We start from the raw sequence: 8,539 nt of genomic DNA, 5'->3' as shown, positions 1-8,539 counted from the left end.
AAAAAAGTGGGCATGTTTAAAGTTGCAAATATTGTGAAAAATATGACCAAAAATATCATGCCTTTTTTTGTTTGTTTGTTTGTTTTTGAGACAGAGTCTCAAGCTGTCACCTTGGGTAGAGTGCTGTGGCATCATAGCTCACAGCAACCTCATACTCAGGCTCAAGCTATCCTCATGCCTTAGTTTTTCTATTTTTAGTAGATAGCATCTTGCTTTTTGTCCAGGCCCGTCTCAAACTCATGAGCTCAAACAATCCACTTGCCTTTGCCTCCCAGAGTGCTAGGATTATAGGCATCAGCCACTGCACCTGACCTATCATGACATTTTTAAAATCTATAATGCAATAAAATTTGAAATAAAGAATTGATAACTAAGGAAACACTATATATCTGAAAACTGAAAAAATACAGGAACATTGGGTTTAAAGGAAATGGAAAGTTAAAAATATTGAAATTGAATAACAGTGAAAACACTGTCAAATAGTGCAAAACAGATAAAACAATAGGTAGAGAGAAATGTGTAGTTGTAGTTTAGCTTCAAAAAGATTGAAAACAAAAGAGCCAAGTATTCAAACCCAGAAACAAGAAAATAGCAAGCAAGTAGACTCACAAAATAAAATCTAAGGCATGAAACAATAAAAATCCTCAAAGAAAGAATATGAAAAAAACTGGAAGATATTGGCCTGGGGAAAGACTTTATGAAGAAGACTGCCATGGCAATAGCAACAACAGCAACAGTAAACAAATGGGATTTAATTAAATTGAAAAGCTTCTGTACAGCCAAGGAGCTAACAACCAAAGCAAACAGATAACCAACTCAAGGGGAAAGGATATTTACATATTTTGAATCAGACAAAAGCTTAGTAACTAGTATCTATACAGAACTTCAATTAATCCACAAGGAAAAAAACCAACAATCCCATACATCAATGGAGAAGAGAGATGAAAAGAACCTTCTCTAAAGAAGACAGACGAATGGCCAGCAAACATATGAAAAAATGCTCATCATCCCAAATTATTAGAGAAATGCAAATTAAAACCACCCTGAGATATCATCTAACCCCAGCGAGAATGGCCTATATTATAAAATCTCAAAACTGCAGATGCTGGCGTGGATGTGGCGAGAAAGGAACACTTTTACACTGCTGGTGGGACCACAAACTAATACAACCTTTTTGGAAGGAAGTATGGAGAAACCTCAAAGAATTCAACCTAGACCTCCCATTTGATCCTGCAATCCCATTACTGGGCATCTATCCAGAAGGGAAAAAAAACTTTAATTATAAAGATACTTGTACTAGGCTGTTTATTGCAGCCCAATTTACAATCGCTAAAATGTGGAAACAGCCTAAATGCTCTTCAACCCAGGAATGGATTAACAAGCTATGATATACGTATACCATGGAATATTATTCAGCTATTTAAAAAAATGGAGATTTTGCAGTGTTTGTACTAACCTGGATGGAGGTGGAACACGTGATCCTTGGTGAAGCATCACAGGAATGGAGAAGTATGCATCCTATGTATTCAACTTTGATATGAGGACAATTAATGACATGGTGGGGCCTGGGGGAAGGGGTGAGCAGACAGAGAAAGAGGGAGGGAGTGAGGGTAAGGAAAAGGAAAAAAAAAGAAAATAGAGACTAATTCTCACATAAATTGGATTTGATTTTGACTAAAGTACATTACTTAAACATTAATTTTTACTTTAACTTGTTAATATGTTGTTTAGGGTACAGGATACTGCATCCTCATTTATAAATGAATTATGTTTGTATTTTCCCCTTTATAATAATATATTTTTTTCTAATTTTAATATCAGATGTATTCAGATTAAGTAGAATGATTTTAAAGTATTTCTTCTTTTTCTTTTGTCTGTAAGATTTGGCATGATCTATTTTTTGAAATTATCTTTTATCTTTATTTATAAATATAAGTTGTCTATTCTTTGATACTTTGGGAAAATATAATAAGTAGTTAACTGATGACTCCATACTGAACCTCAGAGTCAAAGCATTCTATAATAGACATACTCTTCTCTGACAATGTAAATGTTACTTTCTTTGCATTACTATTATTATTATTGCTTAATAGTTCATTGCAGCAATCGTCTGATTTCTTTTCTGAATGTATTTGTCTTCATTCATTCTTTGTGAGGTTTTTGTTTCTGGTCTCTATCTTAAACCTTGTTATTGTTAAATTTTAAGCCTTTTTAATTTTGTGAAGACAAAAAGTGGAAGCCTAATCAACACATGTATATGTGAAAATAAAAAATAAATAAGAATTGGAATCTCTATTTCAAATCTTCTAGTTCAAAAAAAGTTGAACTACTATAAAAAATTGAACATTGGTTTTTCAAAAATAATCACTATCTGGGGGAGGGAGGGTAACTGGTGGAACCACACCTATAGTGCATTTTATAAGGGTACATGTTAAATCTACTAAGTGTAGAATATAAATGTCTTAACACAATAACTAAGAAAATGCAGTGAAGGCTATGTTAACCAGTTTCATGAAAGTATTTCAAATTGTATATAAAACCAGCATATTGTACCCCATAATTGCATTAATATACACAGCTACAATTTAATAAAAAAATTTTAAAAAGGAATCACTAGGCAATCAAGACAGATTAAAAAATGTAAATAGACAAAACACAGAATGTTAAAAGAGAACTAGTCAGACATTAGGAAAAGACAATATGCTAAAAATATTGAGAACAATAACAAATTTGAAAATTAGAAAAAATAAAAACATTCATTTCAAAATATATGCCAAAATTTGCATGAGAAGAAATAAATACTTGAATCTACCAAAACTGTTAAAAGATCTAAAATGGTAAGAATGTAATTTAAGGGCCAAATGGTATAAGAGATACAAAAAATGACTTCAGGATCCAGCTTTGCTTGTGCCACTTAACATGTAAAACATTTCAGCAAAATGTCATCCCATCTTTAATAAGCCATTCCAGAAAGGAGAAGTAGGAAAGCTCTAAATTTATTTTATAATGCTAGTAAAATCTTGATTCCAAAATGTATTAAAAACAATGACAGGAGGGAGCGCAGCTTCAAGTAACAGAAAAATCCATTTACAACAGTTTATATAAATGGAAATTCATTTTTTCTCATAAGAAGACAACCAGAACTATGATTTTATTTTATTCATTCAGCTACTTAATGGTGGCATAACAGATTCATTTTTATCTTTCTTTTTTTTTTTTTAATTGATGTTTATTTTCCTCCTTTATTTCCATCTTGTTTAAGAGCTTGTGGAAGAACAGCTTAAGACCACTCAGTGGTTGTTCCTACCCGTTCAGTGGCCTGAGCAGTGGGAGCTGCAGACCAGTCTCTGTGGCAGGCTGGGCACTCCAGTCTTCAGTGGGGAACTGCTGACCAGGCACAGAGGGCACTTGCAGCCTTCTGACCAGTCTGCAACCTCTGGTTGCGTAGCAGTAAACTCAGGAGCTGGAGCAGTCCATTCACCCTGAAATTCCTCCTTGGTCACAGCTTTCTCAGCAGCAGCCTGCTCTTCCTTTTCAATCTCTTCAGGATCTCTGTAGAAGTAGAGATCTGGCATGACCTCCCACAGATGTTCACGGGAGATGGTGCCACGCATGTGGAGAACTTCCCGGGCCAGCATCCACCACATCAAACCTACTGGGTGAGCTCCCTTGTTGTTGCAAGGGATGGCGATGTCTACGTAACACAGAGGAGAATCTGTGTTACACAGAGCAATGGGAGGCAGGTTAACATAAGATGCCTCTGTGAGAGGTTGGTGGTCAGCCCTGGGATCAGTAACCACTAGAAGACGAGGCTCCTGGAAGGCTGCCTGGATCTGGTTAGTGAAGGTTCCGGGAGTGAAGCGGCCAGCAATAGGAGCAGCTCCAGTGGCAGCAGCAAACTTCAGCACAGCTCTCTGGCCAGTGTCCTGGAGGATATGACACTGACATCGGCAGGGTTTTCAATGGCAACAATGGCCCGAGCTGCCAACAGAAGTTTTTTCCAGGTCCTCTTCAGATTTATGATGTAGACACCATCACTTTTCCTTTTGTAGATGTACTGTTCCATTTGGAAGTCAAGATTGGTGCCACCTAAGTGGATTCCTGCTGCAAGGAATTTGAGGACATCCTCCTCCTTCATTTGCAGGACATCAAGGGCTCCGGACATTGTGAAAATTTCCCTTTAAGTTATGGTGGGAATCCAGAACAATGTCGTATGGGTACTCTCCGAGCAGCGCCGAAAAAAAGCTCATTTTTATCTTTCTACTGTTGTCTTCCAATGGGCTTTCATCCTCACCCTTATAATCTCATGGTTGCAAGTGGGCGGCTGCTGCATATGTCAGAACCAGCTGAAAGACTTGAGAAAAGAGAAGGGGGAGCAGGCACAGTGCTCCTTTATGTCACTAAGACGAGAGCGCTCCTAGAATCTTCCCCTGTTAACTTCTGCATAAGTCTCGTTGGCCAAAATCATATTACAGGGTCACTCCTGTAACCTGTAAGGCTAGCTGTAAGGAGATTTGGAGAACCCTAGAGGCATGACTAATTTTGATTTACCTTCATCAGAAATTTTCAAAATGTGACCTGGGAACTCCCCTTTTTGAGGGTTTTGACAAGATCAAAACAACTTTCATAATAGTGCAAAGAGGTTATTTGCTCTTTTAACTTGTTTTTTAAAATAAGTGTACAGTGCAGTTCCCAGGGATTACATGTGTGCTACTTTTATTACTCTGATGGCCACAAAGTGTATGTAAGCTCATGCATCTTTTTTTTCTTTTTTTTTTCGTAGAGACAGAGTCTCACTGTACCGCCCTCTGGTAGAGTTCCATGGCATCACACAGCTCACAGCAACCTCCAGCTCTTGGGCTTACGCGATTCTCTTGCCTCAGCCTCCCAAGCAGCTGGGACCACAGGCGCCCGCCACAACACCAGGCCATTTTTTGGTTGCAGTTTGGCCGGGGCTGGGTCTGAACCCGCCACCCTTGGCATATGGGGCCGGCGCCCTACTCACTGAGCCACAGGAGCAGCCCCATTTTTGTGTTTTAAACATTTCCCAGTTTTAATTTCTAGTATAGAAATTAAAGTCTATTAATAGACTAAACCCACATCAGTAAAGCTCTTTGAGATTCTTGGTACTTTCTGAAAATGAGAAATAAGATTTGAAAACTACTGGCTTAGATTGATTAAGACTATTATTAACAACAAGTTAGGGTATACTTTGGATTCTCCCAAATGAGTGGGTTGGAATGTTTCTAACACAAAGATATGCTAAATGCCTGAGGTCATGGATCCCCCAATTACGTGGATTTGATTAATTTACATCCTATGCTGTATCAAAACATCACATGTACCCTATAAAGATTATGCAACTATGTAGTATTATGTACCCACAATAATTAAAAATGTTTAAAAATACATGAACTACTAAAAAGATCACTATTCTGAATAAAGTTTTTTTTTTTGTTTTTTTTTTGGCCGGGGCTGGGTTTGAACCCGCCACCTCCGGCATATGGGACTGGCGCCCTACTCACTGAGCCACAGGTACCGCCCCCTGAATAAAGTTTTATTAGCAAAGAAAACGTAAGGGTATGGTGTTATTTAGGGAGCTAATGAAGTGTGACCAGTACATATAAGAAAATAAAATTGTAGGGCTACAACTCTTAAAAACAGATTAATTCCTATATTAATTATTAGAAAAATGACTATAATATTTATTTGAAGAATTAATATAATATGACCAAGTATAATTTATTTATGGAATGCATACATGGTTTATTATCAAAAATATGGTCTTATAATTCAACATATTAATGATCTAAATTGTTAAAATCATATATTGCCTTGGTGTATAAGCTGAAGTTCAAAATCAATTTTATAATAAAAATTATCAGAAAATTATAAACAAAGGGATATTTCATTTGTTAAGGGTATTTACCAAAGTTTTTAAGCAAACGCCATGCTAGACATATATTTTTTAAGATCAGGAACAACATAAGGATCCTCCACTGCCTCCTGGATCTTCCGCTGCACACATCACACACAGTACCATGTGTCTCAAACTTACCACGGATGTGAGCAATTGCTAGGTACCTTGGAAATTCTGCTGCATATTCGCATCTCCCTTGTCATCGTACTTCCACAGTATTCTGGAATTTCAAATACCACTTCAAAATGGCCTTGCACTCCTCTGGTAACATCCATGCTTCTACCATTATCTCTTATTGTTGTGCTTATCACGTGGTAATGCTAGCATTCATTCAATTCATACCATCTTTTAAGCAAATGTCATAGTACACATTTCTATGGTAATTCAATTCAATTGTGAAAAGTAATACATAGATAACATCTCTTAAAATGTATATATGTTTTTTGGCACCTCCAGTATATATCTATATCTATATCTATATATATATATATATACACACACATATAGTTATATATAAATATATGCACTGAAAAACTATTTTTTTATTTTCAGATAATACGATTATCTACATAGCAAGTCCAAGAGAATCAAGTTATTAGAGCTAAAAAGAGCTTACTCTATATACATTTTTCTTCCAAGTATATAAAACAACTCACACTATGCTAAATAATACTCCATAAATTAAAGTGTGCTAAATTATATATAAAGAAGAATGATTTATTTTCAAAATATTAAGTCACATGTGCAGACATGTTTCCCAAATTCTAAAACCATGTCCGGTATTCTGGTTAGACAGTCAAAACGTGGTCTTTGAAGTGAGTGATGTCATTTAAGTGTTGGCTCCTTAAAAGCCTATCCTCAAATATGTTCATATTCTTTATTTATATGTATTTCTACTCCTCCAATAATAGTTTTTAGGGAAAACTCTTTCTAGATAATAATTCATCATATTATAGTGAAATCTAATCAAGAGCACTTTTATTTCATATAAATTAAAGCTGTACAATGTAGGATCTCTGTATGATTTTAGAGTAACATGCCCAGTTGCTTTCATGTATAACTGCATAATGATCTTGATAAAAAACATTCTCTGATTCCACATAGATTTAATGAGCAAGTAAAGCCAGTTATTGGATTATTCATTCCTAGTTTCAATCATGTGCCTATAAACCAGTCAGGATGGGGTGGACAGAGATGTCCTAATTTAGCATTTGTTGATTTCTATGATTTAAATACCTTCTTTGTCATCAATTTCAAGCTACCCATGGCTTATTAGACAGCCTTATAATCTTCTTTATAGACAACTACAGTGTGGAAAATGTCTTATTTTTCATAAGTTTTGGCAGGAAAGAAAATCTGCAAATCTGCAAATATCATCTGAGATATTTGAAACCTCATCATCTATGAAATCATACCCTTAACAGTTGTTTGTATTTAAAACAAATTTTGAATTTCGTGAGAAGTTACATGTGGAGGTTTTATATTTGCTAATGTGTTTTGCTTTAGGAAAGGCTTTATCTTCTCAGTATCCTCCAGCCAAATTCATTTTTCTCAAATGCTCTTTTGGTTAGCTTTGAAAACACCTTCATTGCTTCATGAAAGCTCAGCACCACTTGTTGAAAAGCATCTTGGACTTGGCTTATCTGGGATGCCCCAGTGTCACTTATTTGCAACGGGGATGCCAGTCAGTGCTGGTGCTATTTGTGTTATGAGTTCCCTTGATGTTTTTTCATCAGGCTTCTCTGGGGCTCTTTGGAGGAACTGGGTAGTGCTACATGCAGGTAGCAGTGTGCTGGCTTTGAACTTGGGGCGTCTTGAAAGCAGGGGGATCTGTGGAAAGTCCTGTTCCAGCTGTCTGCCTCCTTTGTGCACGGAGAAGTAAGCCTGGCGTTCAGATCATGTCGGTTTTCAGGAAGGACTGTGGGAGATGCATACTTTTAAACTGAAAAAGCAGTTTCACATTAAATATCTTAAGGTACTTGTCATTTGGTGTCCTAAATCTTAATAGGCCATTTGGAGAAATAAGTATGTGGACATGTAGCAACACATCGTGGGCAGGCGCAGATTTAGGGGGATTAAGAGGAGGAAAAATGGTTCTGATAAAGTATTAAACATGAAGTAACATCAAAGAGATACACTTAAAGTGTCAATTTTTCATATACCCAGGGCCATGAACATGTAACATATGTTGAAAGCTTAGACAACCCGACACCTGGAGGAAATGTGTGTATTTGATGCATTATGGTATAAAATAAGTTAAGGCACTGAGCGAGGGTATGATCTGACAAGGCTGGGTTTGAAAGTATTTGTAAAGATATTTAGACCCTTAAAAACCTGATTTGATAAAATAAAGTTGGTATTAATGATATGACAATTTCAACCTGAATAATAATTTATTGATTATATAATATATGCAAATTATCTCATAGGTCCTGTGGTAACCACAGGTTTGAATAGGTGGCACGCTCTTAACCATTAACAATTTATAAATTAACAAAGGAAATACAACCTTATATAACAATTTTATTATAGAACAGATCATGAAAAGAGCTTTATAATGGTACAAATAGACCGTCAGAATTTAGAGAAGAAAATACTTAGCTCTAGGTGTAGGGTGCA

At 36.2% G+C, this 8,539-nt stretch overlaps 1 pseudogene; it reads right to left on the bottom strand.

Annotated features, from left to right (window-relative positions):
• Positions 1 to 3,245: 3,245 nt before the first annotated feature.
• LOC128588276 (40S ribosomal protein SA-like) lies at positions 3,246 to 4,185 on the bottom strand (annotated as a pseudogene).
• Positions 4,186 to 8,539: the final 4,354 nt, after the last annotated feature.

Source organism: Nycticebus coucang, chromosome 1 (genome assembly GCF_027406575.1).
Source record: "Nycticebus coucang isolate mNycCou1 chromosome 1, mNycCou1.pri, whole genome shotgun sequence".
Taxonomy (NCBI): Eukaryota; Metazoa; Chordata; class Mammalia; order Primates; family Lorisidae; genus Nycticebus; species Nycticebus coucang.
This window is presented reverse-complemented; position numbering and strand designations above follow the sequence as displayed.